At 29.7% G+C, this 5454-nt stretch overlaps 1 long non-coding RNA gene across 1 annotated transcript; it reads left to right on the forward strand.

Annotated features, from left to right (window-relative positions):
- Positions 1 to 2525: 2525 nt before the first annotated feature.
- Positions 2526 to 4074, forward strand: LOC127706812 (uncharacterized). The gene is made up of 4 exons (XR_007984582.1): positions 2526 to 2642; positions 2840 to 2896; positions 3333 to 3420; positions 3852 to 4074. It is a non-coding gene; the product is annotated as an uncharacterized LOC127706812 (long non-coding RNA).
- Positions 4075 to 5454: the final 1380 nt, after the last annotated feature.

A 5454-nucleotide genomic window follows, 5' to 3' on the forward strand; every position in this document is an offset into this window, starting at 1 on the left:
GTTAAAAAAATGAATGATTCAAATGATATATATTATAGAAAGTAAGTAATCATTTTAATCAATAAAAAAAGGTTAAGATTGACCAACAAATTTAAAATTATCTTTATATTTTTATAGGAAGGTACGTTTGGAGGGACCTTCAGAGAGAGATTGTACGTAGCCACACTGCCACAGTCGTGTTTTGAGATTGTTAGCGAGCTAGAAGATAGTATGACCCAAGGGATGGTGAGGTCCTCGTATAAGACAACTCAACTGACAGGAGGCCTGTTCCAGTCATTTGTTGGCTTCAAAGAAGAGCGACCTGTGCGCTTTGCTCTACAGCAGTTGGTGAACGGCACAACTACAATGAAAGAATACAGGGAGAAAGGCAAGAGTTTAAAGGTAAAGATAAATAGATTTCAAATAGTGGACACACTGAAAATTTTGTAACAGTTGTCCACTAGCCTTGCTCATTTCCTATATAAGTACCTGATTGAAGTTTCTTTTAATAAATAACCACAAAGCCTTTACGTGGTGTCTTGTTCCGTGTTCTTGTTCTGTCGTCTCTTGATAGCGTGCAAATAGAGGTCATAGTTTTGATCCCTGGACAGTTCAAACCTGTTTAACACTATGATAACTGTCTTGTTTTACAAACATAATTATTTGACTTAGTTTTTTTTTATAAAAAACAAAAGTAAACAGAGATGTTGGTACACATCTTTGAGGGCCACTAGACAATAAAATAAAGCTGAAAAGAAAGTCAAAATAAATAGCAAAAGTAAACATCTGATGTAATTGATCAGCCATAAGTCATTATCAAGACTCTGCTGATGTTATAAAAAAGAAGATGTGGTATGATTGCCAATGAGACAACTCTCCACAAGAGACCAATTGACACAGGAATTAACAACTATAGGTCACCGTACGGCCTTCAACAATGAGTTTTGTTTATGAATCATTGTATTAATTGGTTGGAGGGGAACAATTATACTCCTTACAATTGACTGTATTTAAAACGTGTATATTAAAGTTATTTTCCTTCTTTCCAGCAATTTAGTTATTGATTGTCGTAACTCTTGCAGATTTTATTTTCAAATCTTCACCTATATAAGTGTACACAATTAATATCAAAATATTAGTTACTTGCTTTTTCTGCATATTAAAACATTTATTTATTTGACAGAATACAAATTGCCTGCAAAATGATACAGAGGAGAGCAGACAGACTAGAGTATGTTTACTTTTAATTGTATAGTTACATCTAAACAGAAATATTAAACGCAAATAAAAAGAAAAAAACATTATTATTTTTCTAATTTCTAAGAAAAAACTTCTAAAAAAAAGTTGATAGAGGAGAACATTTATATTAGTTTTTTTTACTTTTGTCTTTCTTAAAAGTTTTGGGGTAATTTTGGAATTAAATGAAAGTTTAAGGACCTGTGATCACTGTTAATCCTAGCTTATTTTTTTGGTATGATAAAAAGTTGTGTGAAATTGAAATAAAAGGGCATATATTGCCTGTAGCTCAAATTGGGAGTACCTGCTTTTGTACTTTCTAGCTCATGGGAACCAGTGGGCTTATAAATGTTATTAGATGTATGGTAAAATTTTCTACACAAACTACAATAAAAAAACTAATAAATATACAGAATTCTAACTTCTAAGAAAGAAAAGTTATAAAACTTGACATAATGGAACGCTGGAATATATCAACCAACCTAACGAATGAAAAAATACAACTTCCATATATATTCAAGAATTTGTAGGCACATTTTCTACAGAAAAATGAGGGTTAAACAAGGTTTTATAGCAAGCTTAACTTCCTACTTGTACAAATATATTTGAAACATTAAACTTTTACTACAAACACCCAAGACAAAATATCATTGAATGCCTTAAATTGGTGAATTTATATAGTAAGCAAAGTAGCCATGAACTAGTAGATTGATACCTTAAACAATTAAGCAGATAACAGCAATGTTGTTAAGAATGCAGCAGCAAGGGGAGGAAATCATCTCACTGAAAGCAGAAAATGGGATCTTAAAAGCTGAAAATGACAGACTCAAAACTTTATTGAGCGAGGTAAACATTGTCTTTTTTTAGTTAGTCTCTTATATTTTTTAAAACATTTTTTTAAGAAAAAACAATTTGCGTAACAGTTTAATGCATCCTTGTAAGAGAAATAAAATAAATTAATGTAAATTGAAATAGACTTATATGGACAATCTTCTAAACTGTAAAATCAATATATGTAACTTAAAGAAATTATTTCAAGAACTTTCTTATAAACAAATTAATTGTGACCTTTTGTTTTGTGACTTTTTTTTGCTTACCACTTTAGAATACCTTCAAAATATTTTACAAATCAGCATGCTACCATGAAATTTAAAGGTCTTAATTGAATTAGAGGTTTACCAAAAAAAGAAAATTGTCAAAAATATCTTACAAAGATATCTTTTAAACTCATTATTAACATCAAATCAACATAAAAGAACAGCCATTATATTTATTGATCATATATATAATAGGTTTGAACGTTGTTTTTAATTTAAACTTGTGTATATATTTTTTCGTTTGGGTGTATTATATTTGCCTTTCGGGTTTATATGATCCATTCATCCTATTTCGACGATTCAAAATTCAAGAGTCTATCCTAAATTGAGGTAAAATATATGGTCTTCCAATTAACGTTTAGATTAGTAACATCACTGAAGAGACATTAATTGTCGATATCAAATATATATACAAAAAAAAAGAATTGCAAAACTAAACCCATTTGGTACATGTCTTATCTATTATCGATATCAAATATGTATTTTATTATGTTGAGAACTTATGTTTTTTATTTATATTTCAACAGGTAGAGCAGACCAATGCTTCCAATGAAGATGATGATACAGACAGTAACAAGGATGAGGTAATTGTTTTTTAATTCAACAGTTACAAGTATGAAATTTAACATGATTAGACTTATAGTTGTTGCTTTATCAATTTACAATATTTATGATTGAAAATGCACCATTATCACTTACATATGACAATACTGTTTTCAAACAAGCATAGGATATTGTTGTACTTGTATGTTAATTAACAATAATATTAATATATCATATTTGATGACTTTGTAATTGTTTTATAATTGTGAAAGGCAGAAATCTATGGGTTTTGAACTACCAGATACACCATTTCATCTTTTTTGTTTTTTAAATATTTTAAAAGAGTGAATCTAGTCATTTATTCTGTTTTATCATGCTTTTTAAGCCAGTCTGATAAGAAGTTAATTTTATCCTCTGAGTATGGTCAAAAACAATTGAAAATGTCTTGAAATTGAATGCCTTGGGTTTTTTTTATAGGATGAACTTGCAGTTGGCACAAAAATGTCTACAAGATGGTCAGATGGCAGTTTTTACAATGCTGTCATCATCAGCAAGAGAAAAAATGGTAAGTTTTCATTGACAAAAACAAAACATCAATCAAACACAAAGATAATTTAAAATTTAATTGATGCAAAAGTTGAACTTATGTCATTTAAATGGCTGATATGCATTAAGTGAATAAAAGCATAGGTGGTTTATGCATCAATGAGACAACAAAATATGAAAATTAGACATAATAATCCATCGTAGCTTTTTCAACTAAATAAAATATTCAGTATGATACGCAAAGCTTCAAATCATCCTAAATCTCTTTACGAAATGAATGAAAACAAAATTTCTCCCAAGATCTGCCATTAAACATTATAAATAAATTTAAAACAATATTATTGAATATTAGAGAATTTATCAATATTTTAGTTTAAACAGTAACTCTGTTTTCTTTAACTTAATTCCTTAAATTATTACATATATTATTTGAAGTGTTCTCCTTTTCAGGTTATTATGTAAAGTATTCTGATGGGCGGAAGAAAGTTGTCAGTAGACGAGACATCAAGATGTTATAAAATCCAAGTAGAAATGAAAGTTTTTGAAGACATTTGACTATTTCTATTATTAGTTAGAGAGATGGACAATATAATTTTGAAAACTAATGTGTAACTATATAATTGTATAACAAATGAATTACATTGTATCTAATAAATTTTGCTACGTAGAAGTATTTGGTTTTGAATTTCTTTTTTTATCAACAGAAAGTTGAAAAAGTAGAAAAATATTGTCGGAGCTGTTTCTCATATTGGGTGACAGAAAGATATCATTGTTCCTCAGTATTAACATTTTTCTTTATGCAATTATCAAGCCCTCTGCAATCTCTAATTTAAAGAAATAGATCCATAAAATGAACAAGTGATTTATATTGGAATAAAAGACTGTAAAGGTGCAAACAAAATAAATATTACACAGGAAATGTTTGTCAATCACAAAACACACACAGACACACAACTTATTTTTTAAACTTACTTCTCATTGCTTCATATTTTACTGGATAATAAGAGTTTCTAGAAGGTGCAACTCTCAATAGAACTCGAGTGAGTGTTGTTTAGTCGCAAATATTTCATGCATGTTCAGAATGAGTCCATTCTATACAAAACCATACTGAGTTCTTGCAGAGAATCTGCTGATTTTAATAATTTAACCTAAATCCAGTATTTGCAACAAATTGTAATTTTTCTGGAAAGAAAATTCAAATGAAAATTAATGTTCCTATTGTAATATTATATGTTCCCATGGGAAGAAACAAATTGTTCCCATAGGAAGAAACAAATTGTTCCCATGGGAAGAATAAATGTTCCCATGGGAAGAAAAATTGTTCCTATGGGAAGAAAAATTGTTCCCAACGGAAGAAAAATTGTTCCCATGGGAAGAAAAATGGTTCCCATGAGAAGAAAAATGGTTCCCATGGGAAAAGTTAATTCCCATGGGAACTTTTTATATTCATCTTTTCCCATGGGAACTTTAAATTTCCTATGGGAACTCTAAACTTCCCATTGGAACAGTCATTTTTCCCTTGGGAACTTTAAATGTTCCCATGGGAAATTATAATATTCCTATGGGAATTCTCAAATTTCCATGGAAAATGTACTTTTAATCAGCTGCAGTGACAACAGTGACAACAGTGACAAGTTGGGACATATGGGATTTTTAAAATTTTTTAAATATCTATTGCTGGGCAAAATTTTTTTTTGATATCTTGTAAACCGACAAAGTCAGATTTGCCAATTCTGGAATGGCAAATTTGTCCTGCACAGTGTTAACGTCTCGTCCTTTTTCTAAAAATGTTGATCAGAAGATACCAAGACCTTGTTGATAAATATTCCTTTTCGTATCTTTCGCCTCACTTTTAAAGTACACTATTAAACATATTAGTGAAAGTACAGACTGCCAAGAGTAAGGTCTTGTTTGGCAGATTTAAATATGTTGGAAATCTATATGCTAATTTTAAGCTCAGTGTTGGTTCTTATATTCAGCAAGTTTGCATTTCCTATATGCCTTTGCAGAGGGACAACAAAAACTTCAATTTGACATAATTTATTCAGTTTTG

Source organism: Mytilus californianus, unplaced genomic scaffold (assembly GCF_021869535.1).
Source record: "Mytilus californianus isolate M0D057914Y unplaced genomic scaffold, xbMytCali1.0.p SCAF_6, whole genome shotgun sequence".
NCBI lineage: Eukaryota > Metazoa > Mollusca > Bivalvia > Mytilida > Mytilidae > Mytilus > Mytilus californianus.